Raw genomic sequence first — 18,334 nt, forward strand, 5'->3', positions numbered from 1 at the left:
TTTTTGTTAATCTTCATTAGGGGGCTTGCTGCCTGTGCTGCAAACTGCTGCATTTGCTGGTCCTCTCACAGCCATGATACTGTAGTGCTGACCAATCACAGAGTAGTATCACGATAATTGTGCTGAGAGAGGAGAAGTCAGGGTCGTAGGTATATATCAACCTGTTTCATCATCCTCTGTATTGAATTACACCCATGTTTCTTTGTTTAAGAATGAGGAAAGATTGAGTTTACTTGAATTGATTACAGGCTACTAAACAGCAGGTGCATTAAAACCATTTCCAATTTCATATCATGAAAAATCTAATTTTGTTCTTGATCTTTTGTTTTGAAAGTTAACTGCAATATAAAAACACACTGTAACTTTCTGAACTCAAAAGGTACTCCCCGGTCCAAAAAGACCACTAAAAAAAATTAGAAATCAGAAATGGCCATGTCAATGATTCTGGTTTACTGTTTAGCAACTTGTAATATTGATTTAGTGAGTCATTTGAAGGAAGTGGTAACTTGTAAGCATTGGTACTTGATTTACATGTACATAGTACATTTGCACAGAGGAACTGTAGTAAAAGGCCTGTTTCATTAGAGCTGGAAAAAAAATAATGTGATAAAACTAAAAAATATGCCCTTTGTTCCCTTTAAAGCATGAGTATTGATTATTTCACCAAAAGGTAAGGGAAATAAATTCTAAATGTGACATGCTACACCTCTGCTAAACAAGATGCGACATGCTACGCCTCTGCCAAACATGATGTAACTACATGTAATGTCAATGTTGCTGAGGAGGAAAGCCAAGGTTTTCCAACAACAGTTAAAAACTGTGCTGCCACAAAATGTTAATATTGAAAAATATACTGCAGAGAATTTTGTAAAATCCAAAAAGCCAGGTGTTTTTTTTTTATTTTTTTATCCTAATAAAATCTAAATGTTGGTAATAGTGGGAAATACCTTTTATTTTACGGTTACTCTATGATAATGACTCTAATTATGAACAATCATATTAACAATCTCAATATTGTGTTTACATGAGATCAGTCACAATCACAATAAAGCATTTATAACATTATAACAGTGAATGTCAGTGTCAACTAATGGGTGTTTAAAATATTTTAGTTTACTCAAAGTGCTAACAGTGGAAATGTAAAAGGTTCTGCAAGGTTTCAATATCAGTAACTTTCATGTTATCTGCATCGCATCAGAACACATCAATAAACATCAGACTGAACACTACTGAAAAGCCATCTGCTTTCATACCACTTAAAATATCACACCATGCTCACATTTCAAGCAAATGTTCGCTTTAGTGTGATTAACATTTTGAGTTATTACAAAAAAAAGTTTAAATGAAACCTACAAGGCTGCACTGACCGCTTCCCGTGCCTTTTTGTTTCTTTTCATCCCTTTTTTTCTGGTCTTTCTTTCACTCAGCGAGTCAGAGCTATTCAGGAGAAGAAATGAGCAAAATCTCAAAATTAACAGCAAAGATTTATTGACTAGTATATCTCCGCTGCTCATGAACAGTTTGGAAGAAACTGAAATCACAGGGTTTGAAATTCACAAGAATACGGCAAGGAACAATGACATGTACTTGTCAAATTGCAATGACAGACTTGAATAAGGCAAACTGTGATCATTGCCATGGTTACAGGGCAGGGAGGGTGTAAGAGATATGCTTTGTGCACTATTGTAGTTTTTCGTTCTGAGAGCAACAACTGTGAAGGTTTTTAAAATGGTAATTGAATTGATCATTAAAATGAGAAAAAAAAATTAAATACAAATTTCAAATTTGAAAATTTGAAAAAATCTGTCTTGATCTTAAAACGCAATTCCACACATTCAGTTTTAAACTAACTATTACAGAGCCCTTGGTTGATTTAAATCTAGAAAAATAAAGTGCAATATATAATAAAACTATTTGCACTACAAATCAGTGTGTGCATGATTACAGAATGTTTTAGTACAGCTGAAATACCTAGAAGTGGATGACACCAGCAGCTTTGCACACTCAAGTTAAAGAAGGCTGTGATGAGCTTGCATCTCAGGATTCTAAATTCTATAAAAATAAATTGATTACAGAAAGCTTTAAATGATAATCTCTGTCACTCCACACATAGACTGTTACTGTGCAGGATACCCAATGTGAGGTTCACTAGATCCTGTGCTAGATCCAGCTCCACATCCCACCTCATCTCATCTGTGCTGTGAAGCCATGTCTACTGCCAGCTACAGTCTGTAAGAGACACAGAGGAACCCTTCACTGACCGCTGACATGAATTTACTTCTGCCGTCAAAGTTTGTTTTCATTTTTGGTTGATCAATAAACTCCCGTTTCCTTGAGAGAAAATAAATCCAGAAATGGGTAAACAAGTCAAAATGGTTAAATATTTAACAAGTTTAAGACAGAATATTTTTTGAAACAATCAATAAAACTCTGAAAAAGAGAAAAGGGGTTTTGAAAGGTTATTGGTTATCATTTTATATTCTTAGTTTGATGAAAGTGGTAGTTTACAGTATATCAGAGTTAGGGGTAAACTAAATAGCCGTAAATTGTTTCAGCAGCGTTCAAAACAGTGTTTTTACAATAGAAAAGCTATTTTATCTATGAAGTAGCAGTGCAATGTGCCAAAATGACAGGGTTTTTTTACACAGCCAAAAACTCTACTGTGACAATCAGTCACTCTCTTATTATGTCCTCGTTCTACCTCTCTCATATTTAGCGCTAGAACGCCATAGTCTGCTGACTGAGTTCATTCAGACAGTTTGAGTAAATTAACTGGTTCAAACAACAATTCAGTGTTGTTTTCCCTTCACATAATTTTCTTTGGAGCACTGTAGGCCTTTTTTAAAACTATCTATTGTGCTGATTGCCAGTACATTTTTGTGACTTGCATATATAAAAGAATTTACTTGTATTAACCATATTTAATTGTATTAGTGCATCTACACTAACATTCAAAAGTGTGGGGTTGGCAAGATATTTTTAATGATTCTGAAAGATAACTCATTAAATCTGTCTGTTAATACTTGATTAAAAAATAATGTCAAAATAATTTGTTAAAATATTATTACAATTTAAAACAAATACTTTCTTTTTTATTATATAATTATTCTATTTATTTTTTATACATTGTAATTTATTCAGAAATCATTCTAATGTTTTAACTGTCTTAAGTGTCAATTTGTCAAAATTTTGATTTATACATCATCTGAAAGCTGAATAAATAGGCTTTCTATTGATGTGTTTTTGTTAGGATAGAACAACATTTGGTCAAGATACAACTATTTGAAAATCTGGAATCTGAGGGTGCAAAAAAATCTAAATACTGAGAAAATCGCCTTTAAATTTGTCCAAATGAAGCAATTCGTATTACTAATCAAAAATTACGATTTTATATATTTACTGTAGGACATTTACAAAATATCTTCATGGAACATGATATATATATATATATATATATATATATATATATATATATATATATATTATATATATATATATATATATATATATATAATCAGAAACAGCAATACATTTTTCAAGAAGTTTTAAGGTTAATAAATACTGTACACCAACGTTTAAACGCTACACAACATTTGTAACATGATAAATATAATTAGATTATAAACAGATATATACTGATCTGATTGTTAAAATAAATATCAAAATCACAGAGTAGAGGAATAGGGCCCAGTTTAATAGCTTAAATATAGTTAGCTTCTTTGGATAGTAGCTTTCTTAAAATGTCTCCTATTTGTAGCGTAAATACATTCAATTACTCCAATTCAGGTAACCTGAAAACAGCTTCCTCAACACTGCATGATGTGTGAATGCAGAACTGTTACGTTGAATATTATAAACCAGATCTACATGATATCTCTGCATCGTCTTTCTGTACACCTTCCTAGAGCAAGTTGGACATTCCTCTGGCAGAACAAGAGAGAGGTCAGCCGTACCAACCCTGCAGGCATGGCGCTGGTCCAAACTACACTGCTTAAGTGTGAACCTGGGGGAGGCTGATGGGGTGCAGAAACCCACATTTCCAGCCGTCCCTTTACGTGCCAAAGCTATCTCACAAATATGATTACATATTCCCTCTTCCAACCACCATTATGATTATATTAGATCTTAAATGGGCCAAATGCACACTACACTTGAAACATACTGAAACACACATGTGCACACACATTCAGGGCTCTTTAGCTTACCCCTGCTGTGCCCCTCCCCTTCAAAGCTAGAGGGGATTCACACAAACCGAAAAAAAAAAATGCTGATCCTTCACAAAAGCACTGGGCAGAAGGAAAGGTCATCCACAACAGGCCGGGAAAATGCATGCCATCCCAGCTTTCCCTTTAATACCCTAAAACCCCCTCACATTCCGGCCTAACCTACCTTTCCTCTAATGTACAGATTCTTCCGTGTGAGATTGCTGGTTTTCTGGACATCAACCAATAGAAGTGCAGAATGCGTGTTATCAGTGCCCTTCAGGCAATGCCACATTGAGGAGTGTGTGACCAAGCGCTTGGGATGACGAGCTAAGCCGTTAACCACACCTTTGACCACTGCTGCTCCCCGCGAGTCAACGGAACAGGCGAGATGGCTGATAATGTTTTCACAGGGAAAATCTAAACACAAAATACAACAAAAGACCATGTTTAGAGAGTATTCATACATGTCACAGCTTTTGGCACATGACTGCCCTCAAGAATATCTAGCACAAATAACAAACATATATATGTATATATACACACACACACACACACACACACACACACACACACACATATATATATATATATTAGGGTTTTTCTTGTAAATCCTGTAATCATGAAAAATTATTTTCATCACTTTGAGGTTTTTTAAGAAATAAACTCATATAAACTGCACAGTTGATTTCGACGAGATTTGTGTATATAAAATTTTCCCGGCAGAAGTATTTTGTTAATAAGGAAGTCACCTTTGTTATTGCCTATGTTTACAAATGGACATCATCAATCGAAAGTTTTACATTATTCTTAAAAAGACAATATTATGATTAAGGTGTTTACATGAGTTGCTTTTAGAATATTCCTTTCATGTTCGCGTTTTACTTAATAGTACGAATAGTACAAATGCCCCATTTGATGGCTCCAGGCATGTAGATGCGGCCGTCATCTTGGAATGGTCAACTTGAGGTCATTCACCTCACTGTAGGTTCTCACATAGTCTTGAGCCTTTCTGTGCAGGATTGTGGCGTCTTGTTAAATTCAGTGATAATGGTCAATTTGACCACTAGAATATGGCAGACAGCTTACGTATAGCAGCCAATAGAAACAGTCACTAATGAGGCATCTATGTATGTCTATAGTTGAAGCCATGCTCTTTTGTTTGCCGTCAAATGGTTGACCACTACCGTGTGTGTGTATGCTGTCGCACAAATGTGGCGAAAAATCCTATATGACGGTAATAATGTGATTAAGATGTGTATTCCGAACTGACTGATTCAAATGTGAATAACATGATTTAACTTTTAAACAGGAAATACTGGGTCACACGTGTTCAGTGCTGCAGGTCCATATAACTTTATTTCCAGAGTCCTTTTATATCCATGTGTAACCTTTTCAAATTTGATTGGGTAAAGGTTTACAGTTTGTTCCACACATACAGACTGGACTGGTAAACCGCCTCCGTTACACTGGCAGCCAAGCTGATGTATTGTTCGGTCCTGATGGTGAACAATATTACATTTAAATGTTTTCATTTAAGGACACTTTGATGGTAGCCACTTTATACGCTCACATCTATTTTTGATTTTTTGTTTTACACACATACAGATATAAAATACAGAGGCATGCAATTTTATCCCACCCTCTAACAGATCCAGCCCAAAGAAAAGACTTTACAAACGTGCGTTAATAATCTCTGCAGAAACAACATTTCACATCATGTGTGAAAGCCGCATCGTCCCAGGCTGGGGCTTTGGGAAAATAAATCAATAAAAAAACAAAATAAAGAAGGAAAAGAGGGAAGAGAATGAGAAAGTGAGAAAGAAAGAGGTGTAGAAGAGAGAGAGAAAATGGGTGGACCGCTGTTCTACAAATATTTGGAGATGTGGTGCTGTTTTCATTGCTGACATCAACATAAATTTGTGCAACGGGGCCCAAGATGCTCAGCAGGTATCACTTTCTGTGAAAGGAGTAGAAAGAGAAGTAGAAGGTGGAAGGAAAGGTTTTGAGGGTGGGAATGGAATGAGAGAGGTGGAAGACAATGACCTTTGCCCTTCTGAACTGTGCTTTCCCACCCTCAGAGAAGAGTGGGTCATCAGCGCTCAACCCTCGGCCTTCACCACCTCACACCACAAGTGCTTTCCTTCTGTAGCCATCTCATCTGCCAAACCTAGAAACAAATCCACAGTTCTGAACGCAACATACACACAAACAGGCAGAAAGAAAAGGAAAACACACACACTAACTCCACAGGAGGCAGTGGTTCTCTTTCTAAGAGGCTCTAGCAACACATTCAAATCACCATAAAAAAATAAAAATAAAAATACATACAGACATAAAACCTTTTTTAATGGCATCAAGTGCAGCATTTAAAGAGAAACATTTCTTTTCCATGTGAACAGATGTGGCACATATTAATTAGTGAGAAACAGAAGTCAGTAGTCAGTTTAAATATACTGCTGTATACTGTGTGTGTGCGTGTGTGTGTGTGTATAAGACTTGGCACATTTTAATTTGTGAAAAACAGATTGATATAGCCTACTGAAAAACAATAGTCAGTTATAATATGCTGCTGTACTGTGCGTGTGTTTGTGTGTATATATATTATATAAATACTGTAAATACTGTATAGCTATACCTTATAGATCACAAATCATTCTAATATGCAACTTTGCTGACCAAGAAACATTTCTTATTATTAATCCATGATACATTATTTCCAGGGTTCCTTGATGAATGAAAAGTTCAAAAGAACAGCATTTCTATTTGAAACACAAACTCTTTTGTCATATTATAAATGACTTATTTAATGCACAGTTGCTGGAAAATAATAATAATTTATTTAAATATATATATATATATATATATATATATATATATATATATATATATATATATATATATATATATATATATATATATATATATATATATATATATATACTATATTTCATAACGTTTTTTAATGTAACATCATGATAAAACCGGTAGCGTCTATGGCAGATATGGTTAGGTATGGTTCCTGTTATAAACTAAGACCAGATACAGAATATCTCCCACCATTCGGAGTATCGACTAGACCTGTTGATTCATTCTTTCTAACATTGCTTCCACACACATTATTTATTCAGCCATCTTGCCCAAGTCCCTGGACACTTCCTGGGTCAGGACTTCCTGGGCAGCAGTAGCTGAGTCAGCGGCCAATCAGACAGCCCCACTGGGGCTCGCCGTGTCCAGAGGTATGCTTCCTGTTTTTGTCAGCGCTTGTCAGGAGCCACCTGGCCAGTGCCGACCAAAGAGGGTAAGTTTGCTCGGGGCTCTGTCCCTGAAGGGAGTTCAGGGGGTCAGGGAATGGGAAAAAGCGAACCAGAATGACACACAGCGTAGCCACGATGCCACACATGAAGCGTGACCTGTTTAGCTACAGCATAGCAAAAGCAGCGAGGCTTAATCCAGTTTGTTCCAACATTCCCCGGGTCATCTATACAATGACAATTAATATACACAATTGAATCCCACTGGATCTTTAGTAAACCACGCACATGTTCAAAATAGCCCTGCAACAGTCAAAATGGAAACAAATCTGGCCTCCATTCACAGCTGCTTCAGTCAATCACTCACAAAGCCACAATTTCACCGCATAAAAGATCATTGTGCAAAAGTGCAGGAGCAACGGTGCAGTAAATAACACAGCAATTAGCACAGGTTGCGGCAGTGGTTAATAACTGTTCTGGCTCTGGGTCGTGCCTGTTCCTCTGTGCAAACGCAGAATGGAGGTTCAGGTTCCTGCTGCCCACAGCGGTCTGGACCTTTCCACTTCACCTCCTCCTAAAAGATGCCCCACAATGGCCTCCGGCTCTAATGAGTTGGCTTTTTGCTTGGACTCTAGCACAGCGAACAGGTGCAACTGGGACTGGAGGCGTGGGGGGAATGGGAAGAGGTCTCTGTTTGTCCCTCCAGTGTCTGCCAGATAAACAGACCGACCAGCAGAGCAACCTTAAATTCTTTCAGGGAATAGGTGAAAGACTCTGCAGCTGGAGGGCTTGAATGGACCCTGCCACACTCCACCAAACTCTCTAATGAGCAAAAGCTTGGCACAGGCTATTCGAAAGGACAAAACAAAAAGCCACTGTGGAGCTAAAATGAGAAAGAAAGGAAGAAAGACATACCACACGGGTCATTATTGGGACATTCTGAAGGACGAAGACATTGGGATGGGTAGTTCAGGATGCATGGATGCCAACACGGCTTGGCGTAATTAAAAAGCTTTTCTGGGAGAAAAGACTGTTCCTGCTCACTCAACCACTGAGAAGCATCATGTGAGTCTGAACCAAGTCAAGAGACAATGGACATTAGTCAATAGATAGGGTGCTTATTTTCGATGAACACTAATGCAATTTAAATGAGTGTGTGTTGGAGTAGCAGACATGACAGGGTGCTCATTGTGTCTCTTTAGTAGTAGTGGGTGGCGGAAGCTTTAAAATAATGCAATTAAACACTGACCTCTTGGATGCGCTGACACACTCTTCTGGGTAGGCCTTGTCAATCAAGTGTGACAAGAGAGCGTTCGTAGTTTCATTCTGACTTTTAAATGGAATTCCATTTAAAGGTAAACACCAAAGCATCCATAGTACTCAGGCACTACATTCCATGTCTTCCCCCACATGCCAAATAAATAAATGAAAAATGAAATAAAATATTTATACTACCTTTCAAAAGTTTAAGACTGATTTTCTAATGCTTCTGAAGATGTCACTTATTCTCACCAGTGTTGTATTTATTTGATTAAAAATACAATAAAAACAGTCATATTGTGAAATGTTATTGTAATTTAAAATAAATGTCTCTGTTTTATATTTTATAATATAACTTCTATTGCTATGATGGCAAAGCTCAGTTTTAGCAGCCCTTACTCCAGTCTTCACACAAGACCCTTCACATGATCCTTCAGAAATAATTTGGGCGCTGATTTGGTGCTCAAGTAAACTTTATTATAAAAGTAAAAAATTATTTACTGTCACTTGAATTTAGTGCATCCTTGCTGAATACAAGTATTAATTTCTTAAAAAAAAAAGAAAATCTTGATGACCGCCAACTTGTCAATGTTCGTTTATATTTCATTCATTTTTATACATAAAACTGATTTAAACATAAATTAGCTTATGTTTTTGATTTCTCTCCATTGTCAAAAACATTGTAAAAATGCATTTATTATCTTGCTCCTTGATATACATTTGAATATATAAGATAACACAAATAATCTTTTTATTTCATTGTAGCAAAATACATTTCCTAAGCACCAGTTTCAGTTCTACATGTATCCGAATACAGTAAATAAACAGGTAGTATATAAACTCTTTTTATTATTATTATTGATTTATTTTGTTAAACTTACACATTCAGTGTTATATAAAACAGCAGTTGAAAAATAAATAAATAATTACACCAAAAATATGGTGGAACTGAGGGAATATATCTTTTCACAAGACCTCCAGAGCAGCTATGAAGACTAAACAGTGCATTAGCATTATGCTAACATAGCCCAGGATTAAGGAACATGAAACGCAGCAAAGACTTGGTAAGATGGTGTTCAGCAGTCGGCAGATGGAGAAATCGATGTGTGAAGCACAAGCAACAAGTCTATTTGAGTCACTCCAGCAGGAAGAAGAACAGGTCTGGGCCACACAGAAAGAGAACGTCCCTCTTCTTAAAACACTTCATTGCAACACCAACACAACATAACTGCTGGCTTGGAAGAATCTCAAAAAAAAAAAAAAAAAAAAAGCTAATAGTCCTGGCTCTAATAAATCAAAACAAACAAATGCATTACAGTGATTGGCTACCATTCAGCGTTTATCACCTGTGAAGTATTTCTTAATTTTTGGATGCTCTCAACACTTTCTTCACTCTACTTTAAATCAATCCTCTGCAGGAGATTCCTGCCCAGTTTTTGTTGACAAAGAACTGAAAACACCCGCTTATTTATGCATATATTTATTTTTTATTAAACTGTGTATGTTTGCATACTGAAATAAATGTTAATTTTGTGTCTTCTCACATTTTATGCCCCTCCTCCCCCCCAAAAAAGCATGGCCTGGCTGCACTACTAAGACAAGTGCACGGCATATGAAAGCGGGTCACCCACTGACGCGCCTACAGCACCAAACATTCCTGCACATTCCTGCCCATCTAAACAAAATAAATCAATCACGTTAAAAACCCACACAGTAAAAGCCATGTCAACACTTGGCCTGATATAGGATGGATCGTAATTTACAATTTTATGTTACATCCTTTGGCCATTACAACAGAACACAAATACAGTGGTGAGCTTTGATCACAGCATGGTGAAAAATTTATGAGGAACAAGATGGCTGAGGGAGACCAGATCGAGGTATCAGTAGATAGGACAGAAGGTTCTTGGATGTGTGCAGAAACGTGCCGTCACAATCAACTGCTGCCAAGAGAGACGAAGGGCTCCCAAAAACCTTCACATCACAAGCTGTAGAAATAAGACATTTGAGACAATAAATACCTTAACACAATGAGGACATTAGAAATCTGTCTCACTTCACATCTAAATCAACTTCATGTGGAGATCATCTGAAAGGAAGAGGAAGAGTAGTTAAGTTATTGCAGTTCAGAAAATGTATATATTCAGGTTTCATTTGATGTAAACGTGTGCATCTGGATTAAGGTCTTATGGAGCACCATTTAGATACAGAACTATATGTATCCAAAAATAATATAAAAAAATAAATAAGTCAAATTTGATATTTTAAAACCTTTACCAGAAAAAATATATATTAATAAATAAATATAAATTGTATTTTACTATGATTATATATAGATATATATATATATATATATATACATACTTTTTATTAATTAAATTTTTAAATTTAATATGTATATATATATATATATATATATTCTTTTTTTCTGTGTGTGCTTATTTTAAATATGTATTAATTTTATTATTTGCTTATCTATTTTGCATTCCTTGAAAATTACAATTTACATCGGGAATTAAAGCGTTATACACTTACAATAAAGTTTTGTGATTTGGGTCAGACTAAAACAAGCAAGAAACAAAAAGGGGGTTATTGGAGATTTTGAGTTGATGAGCAGCTCTCATGCATTCAGTTCCACTTGGTTCCACACAGATAAGACCGGAATTTTAACACACTCAAGCGTGGACTAATTAAAACCCCACACTCTGTGTTGCCAGAACCGGAATCAATATGCTTATTTAATTAATCTATACATCACACAAGCGCACACAAGATCAGTCCCAAACCAGCTCACTTGGCTCAAGAAAAAAAAACTGAAACAAAAAAAGAAGACATATTTTGCTCTCCATTTGTGCTTGACGATAAAATTAAATGTTTGAACGGCTAAAAGTTTGCTCCTCGAGGGCTTACAAAGTCAATTACATACAGAAACACACTGTATGCAGCACACGCAATAGTCACAAACATGGGCACTTTTCACTAATTGAATCGAGTTCAATGGCATTAACAAAAGAATCTCATTATCTAGACTTCTCCAAATGCTCTGCCCTCTGGAACTCTTTCACACTTTAGGCTGCTCCGAAAACTCGGCTTCATAAAGAAGGTCCCAGGCCTGTGAGAAGTGCTAATTTGTAAACGTGTCTGTGAAAGCGAACAGAAGTTTATTAATAATTCCCTTGACCTTGTTCGAATCAGATATCACAATGAAGGGTAATGTTCAATAATTGATTTACTCTCTCTTTAAGAATGATGATTTTTAAACGTGCCGACAGTTTTGCTCTAGCCGAATGAAACTGTATTATTGCGGGATACTGGCAAAGACCGGTTGAGATTTTAAAACCGAATGTGGGCTTACTTTTCTTGAGGCCTGGATTTTATATTCAAAAGTGCCATTTCTGGCAAATAGCACTGAAACCCCTGCAGGGGTCTTGAGGGGGTGTTCTAAATTTTTGTGTCATTTAAAATTCAAAATGTATCAGTTATATATAAAACATTGAAAACGTCACAAGCTGATGTGCTTATGAACTTCAGACAAAACTGCAGCAACGATTTAGACTGGATCTGGATCTCTTCATCTCTCATAGAGGCTTCCTTGGCAAATGACGAGATGCTCATGTTTCGTACTTAAAATGAAATGTAAAAAAAAATAATTTATACAATGAAGAATGATATAATGAAGAAAAAGGCCAATTGAAGGACAGAAATTATTGAAAGGAAAAGCTTACTTATTAATATAATAATAATAATAATAATAATGCTAAAAAACATTTATATTAATAAAATATTAGAAAGGTGATGTACAGTAAGATCAGAAGTAGAATGTCATGCGGAGAGACTATACAAAAAAAATATATATATATATATATTAGAAAAATGCTTCTATATTAATAAATAAAATACACTAAATCTATTAAACATATATTATATACTAACTTCGATATGAAAAAAAATGGCCTTTAAATAAAATTAACTGATCGGAAATAATGATTAAGATTACACATACATTTGTTTGTGAAAAGATGTGTTTGCACATCAAGACTTTGTTTAGTTTTTCATACCACATGAGACTTATAAGAAAAGAGTATATTTCTAAGCGTTTCCAGTAAAAAAAGAAAAGAAAAAAAGGATTCTGTTCTATTTTTCCTTGATGTCATTGACCCTTCTACATCAGTTTTGACCCCAAATGAAGATCTCGAGTGATCTTTTCTCTCTCCTCAGCTCTGACTACAGTTCACTCCCCTTTCACTTTATCAATTCAATCTTTCTCTGTTATCTAACCCTCGTTTCTTTTATTTCTCCTTTTGTTTTTGGCTTCAAAATCCAATTAGGCTTCATCTGAAACACCAGCAGTGTGGGAACTTTATCCATTCATGAGGGGAGATAACTAAACTAATTAAGCCTAGGTTCCTCTCTGAAGCTCGCTTGAATGTGCAAATTAAAAATGCAGACACAGCCTAGATTGGATTAGATAGGCCTTGTAAATAGGGGGAGGACTTTATCTTTAAATGCCACTAAATTGTTTTCTGCTCTCTCTCTCTGCGCCCGTTTTTTACACCTCCCGCTCACAGACACTTTTAATGACGCCACGGCGCAGGGAGGGAGGGGAGAGAGGGCAGAAACAGTGAGAGATCTGGAAAGCGGGGCCATCTGGGCACACTGGCTGGGTGTTAGTAGTGCCAAACAGGAGTGAATGAAGGTTGGGGTGATTTTCAGCAACATGTGAAGAAACGCTGGCTGTTTGCTCTAATGGCCTCCTCTCCAGCAGAGTAAACACAAACACTAAGCCTGCTGAGTCCTGTTTACTCCAGTTAGCTGCCCTCTCTGGCCCACAGGACCACCCTGTGCTCCCTAACACACCCACATGCTGCAGCCAGGCCCAAATAAGCTCCCTCTTGGGGCTCACAACGCAGACAATCAATGGACGGAGGTCTGGACAGAATGTCCGAGCCATCGTACCATCACGCTTTAGAACCAGCATTGTGCTCATCAGTCAGTGTTAACTTATTCCATTATAATACATCGCACAATGTGTATTTGAGTATTTGAAAGATGAAACACGTTCAGGCATCACCTCCGTTTTTCAGAGCAAAGCCCACAGTGTCAGGGACAAGTGTAGTCTGATTAATATTTACACAATGCTGTTTAAAACTTAGTGGTTGGTAAGATTCACCAAGGTCACATTTATTTCATCAAACATACAGCAAAAAGTCTTTCAGAAATCATTCTAATATGCTGGTTTGCTTAAGAAACATTCCTTATTAATATCAAATTTGAAAACAGTTGTGCTGCTAAATATTTTTGTGGGAGCCATAAAAGTTTTTTTTTGTTTGTTTGTTTTTTTTTAAGATTCTTTGACTAAAAAATAAAAGCATTTATTTAAAAAAAGTTTTTCCCTACATTACAAATGTCTTTACCATAAATGTATATCAATTTAATGCATCCTTGCTTTATTATATATATATATTAAAGAAAACTAGCTTCATCCTGCTACTTGCCACTTTGGGTTCAAGTAAAAAAAAACTATATATATATATATTTTTTTTTTTACTTGAACCCAAAGTGGCAAGTAGCAGGATGAAGCTATTTTTTTTTTTTTTTTTTTTTTTAAGAAATACTGAGTATAAAAAGGCACACATTGCACAAACTGTGAAAATATGAATGTGAATTTTTAAATTTTTACATACTTATAACTACATAAACGCTATAGTCTTGTTTTTCAGCACTGTTGACTAGAGAATTCTGGGAACATTCTAATTGGTGGATTTAGAAATTTTCGTTTCACACATTATCACAACACATACTAAAAGCACAGCCTACCAGCAGAGAGCAACTTCATATGAAGCTTTGATCAAGTCAAATTAAGAGTATGACAACTGACCATGTTTAAAATTACATGGGATAGATGTTACCACAGTGCCTAAAAAAAGTTCAAGCATGATCAGATGAACGCAAAGTAACATGAAGACTCTGTAGGCTGTCAAACATGGGAATAGTGCGTTTCAGAGGCGGATGATTGAGTTCAATGGGACTTGATGACAAGGTGATTACAGTTATTATGTTGGCACGCTGAAACATTTCCAACAGGAGATTGAATTAAGCAAGCATCAGTACAAGTTAATTTAACCCACAAGCGTAGAGCTACACAGCCGAGACGCAGCACCTGCATCCAAAGGCCTCCCAGATGGGTTTCCATCTCGCCACTAGCCTAACAGCCCTCCTTGACAGACCCCTGCTCATGTCAGCCACTGCCAAACGGGTACCGTCGTCACTGCTTCACTGCGGAGAGAGAGAGAGAAATAGGGATAAAAGTAGAGAAAATGTGAGGGGTGATGGGTGCCATTGGAAGAGGTAAGAAAAGAGGAAGTTGTAGCGTAGGACAGGCAGCAGGGGGAGCAGCTCTTCTATTGATTGGAAGCAGAGATAGAAGAGGCTTCCAGCCTGCTGTGGGGCTGCCGGGCGAGACCAGCCAACATACCCAACTACGGCTTCACTTCAGCGGGCTCTGGAGGGGCCGTCTACCCGAGTCTCCCCACTGCTCTTATGTGGAAATCATCGGCTTTGCTGCTTTGAAGGGAACAGATGACAGTGGTGTAAATAAACTTCATCCTGTATCGCCGGCTACTAAAATGAGTAAGCAAACAGATTGCAGTTTAAGTTGAGAATAGATGCCAGGACTGTGAACAGTAATCAATCAAGGACAATTCTTCAAGATATTAGCAACTCAAAAGCTGTTAAAAAAGGATGTACATGAAAGCGAATTAAAAATTAAATTTCAGTTTCAGACACCTCTTTAAAACGATAAAGTGGGCAATAAGTCTTGGAAAGCAGGTCAAGCAAGATGTAATTGTGACCATCTGACGGCAGTTATACCTGACTCATGCGCTTCCCAGAAATAATGAAACATAGGAAAGATTCAGCAGTTTATTTAGTACAAAATAAAAATATCTGTCATTTTAAATCGCAACATAAAAAAGCACCTGAATGGAAGGGGGAAATTGGCAGAAAAGGTCATTTCCTTTCATTAACTCGTCTGCTCTGCTAAGCGCTTGTTAAATTTAGGGTTCACCAGATCACACTGAGGTGTGTGTGTGTTGTGGCCAAAAACATCTGCTAATGAGAGATTCCTGATGGAAAATTGGCTGGCGGACAGAACTAGGCGCAGCTAAAATCTCAAAATTTCTCGGTGGGAAATTTTCTCTTGGCATGTTTAATTCGGTCACTATGGATTTTTTTTATATATATTTGCCTGCTTGTGTGTGTGTGTGTGTGTGTGTGTGTTTTCTGCATCTAGGCCTTCCTTTTGTCCCCAAAAGCTATGCAAAGACATTCAAGTGAGGCCACTCGAGTCAGGAAGTGTTAAACTTGCCAAATGCAGACAATTAAGTGCTCTCGAGACAAAATGGAGAAGTGAGAAAACGCTCGGGCTGCTATTGAAGGAGCTTTAATACTCTTTGCTTTAAAAACACACGCATACGGCAGGGTTATTCACCTCCTCATCTTTGTGTTAGCCTCTAACCCCAATATTTTAACAACAGGAATGCAAGAATGAAATTGTGTGAAACTATTTTTCCACAGCCTCGAACTATCTTAAATCACAGCCCCCGGAAGAGGCTTTGCTCTTGCAGCACCATCATTAGGGCTTTAAATGTTTTCAAAACATCCCTCATTAGCAACGGCCCTTCCTACTACACGCACACATTTCCATCCGCAAACAACAAGTTCCTGGATCGCATTCCAAGGGAGGTAATATTTTGCCATAGTGGCAACACATAAAAAAGACCTAATTTGTTATTCCCAGAGCTGACAGCTCACTGACAACACCTAGTCTTTATAAACACACACATCAGTGTTGATGCCCTCGTGACGGTATGACAGACGTGAGATGAGTCATTTGAGGTGGCTGAAAGAATAGACGTGTGTCTGCTGCTCACCTTGACCAGCCCACACCACATAGGGCCATAACACTGACCTTGGCATCTCGGCGATTAATTTGCCCCTGATCTTGTCTCCCATGGTTTGAGTAGCATGTGTGTCAGGTCCGATGAAGGTGACACCTTCTGCTGCCTGCCGAGATAATAAAGGCTTTACCTTTACAGCTCAAGCATATCAGGTATAGAAGCCGAGCATGTCCACTCTTGGGTAAGTAAGCATGTTTGAGACAGTGACAGTGTAGGTGGGCTAAAAAAGAAGCTATGTATGCGGATTCCTATCCATTTTCTTCAAAGCAGCTCATCGTCATGTGATTTTCTGGAAACAGTGTTGTGGGTACCATGGCAGATCTCTGGGCCCGTCTAGCTCTGAGCACAGCTCAGGTAAGAACCGCGGTAGCAAAGGGAATGTTTAATTACAGCCTCACAACTCGAAGAGACCCAGAGATTAGCGGGAAGGCAGAGCGGAACAAGACGCAGGTCTGGTGGAAATGTGATCTGCACACTGCAGATGAAACTGTAGGGAATATAATATCTGTCTGCTGATTTCTGCTTGGTTGACCCTGTACTCGGACATTCCCACTACATTTCGGAAGTCATACCAGATTTATTTTTGTTGACCAGTGAAGTGATTTCAGAACTTATATTATTACACATTCTCTTGAGTAGATTATTCACAGTAGAAATTAATGCAATGTGTTTATATTTACTGTGCAAATTCATAGGAATCTCTGCTGTATATTAATTTTTCAAATAAAAAAAATCACATAATATATATTTTTTTATATTATCAATATACAACCCTTATTAATAATATGATTTAAAAAATATTAATTGATAGATTTAATATTTAAATAAATAATATGTGACCCTGGACCACAAGTCACACAGGCATATTAGTAGCGATAGCCAACAAAACACTGATCAATAAATCACAAACCAAATAAATCATTGACTAATAATCAAAACACAATACAATAAATCATATAGTACTATTTAAAAATATTATCAATAATTAAGCATTATTATTATTATCATTTTAAAATATTTATTTAATAATTTATTAATATATAAAATGTGATATTTCATATAATATATGAACATACATAACGCTATATTTTTTAAACAATAAAAAAATAGCGAAGTAAATAATAAAAATAAATAATAAGGTATAGATCAAATAACCAGATCGTTATTTAGTGTGCCTCTCTGAAAGCCTCCCTGGTTAACAGTGCAGATATAAGCCAACTGTGATCTCTGTCGTGACATCTTACAAATTAAGCACAATTAAAAGTTCAAGCTCTCCCAGATGTCACTCACTTTCCCTTCACATGTCTCTATTTACCAAAAACAATCTGAGGGCTAGAGAGGGTGACAGGAGCTATTCTTCCACTGAAAACAGGTGTTTCACCTCCAATTGCCATGAACAACCTCACTGCAGCACACTCTGACATGTGTGTGTGTGTGAGTGTTTGTGAGTGTGTGTGTAAACTATGTCCAGTGTAGCTGTTATCATGCCATTGAGGCCCTGCAGAGAAGGATACGTGCCCCCACCCGACACACAAACTTTACTTTACCTCACTTTTACCTCCATCACCATTTACTAAAGGATCTTAACATAATAAAGGGAACCTGGAGAACTAATCCTCAGAAATCAGCTTTCCTCTCTCGCCTGTTCCTTCAGGCAATA

The 18,334-nt window shown here is 36.9% G+C and overlaps 2 long non-coding RNA genes across 3 annotated transcripts in view; both read right to left on the reverse strand.

The window, feature by feature from the left end:
- Positions 1-2,080: 2,080 nt before the first annotated feature.
- LOC113109308 (uncharacterized) lies at positions 2,081-6,783 on the reverse strand. Of its 2 annotated transcripts, none has more exons than XR_003292930.1 (3): positions 6,249-6,783; positions 4,390-4,622; positions 2,081-2,229 (listed from the first exon to the last, which is right to left on the reverse strand). It is a non-coding gene; the product is annotated as an uncharacterized LOC113109308 (long non-coding RNA). The 2 variants fall into 2 exon arrangements; XR_003292931.1 differs by lacking the exon at positions 2,081-2,229 and adding an exon at positions 2,268-2,331.
- A 3,500-nt stretch (positions 6,784-10,283) lies between these two features.
- The window catches only part of LOC113108459 (uncharacterized), a 42,082-nt gene continuing 34,031 nt past the window's right edge, over positions 10,284-18,334 (reverse strand). Inside the window, exons 2-3 of the long non-coding RNA XR_003292789.1 lie at positions 14,877-16,780; positions 10,284-10,704 (exon numbers count right to left, since the gene is read on the reverse strand). This is a non-coding gene — a long non-coding RNA (uncharacterized LOC113108459). The remainder of the gene's footprint in view (positions 10,705-14,876; positions 16,781-18,334) is intronic.

This window comes from Carassius auratus, chromosome 9 (assembly GCF_003368295.1).
Source record: "Carassius auratus strain Wakin chromosome 9, ASM336829v1, whole genome shotgun sequence".
In the NCBI taxonomy this organism is placed as follows: Eukaryota; Metazoa; Chordata; class Actinopteri; order Cypriniformes; family Cyprinidae; genus Carassius; species Carassius auratus.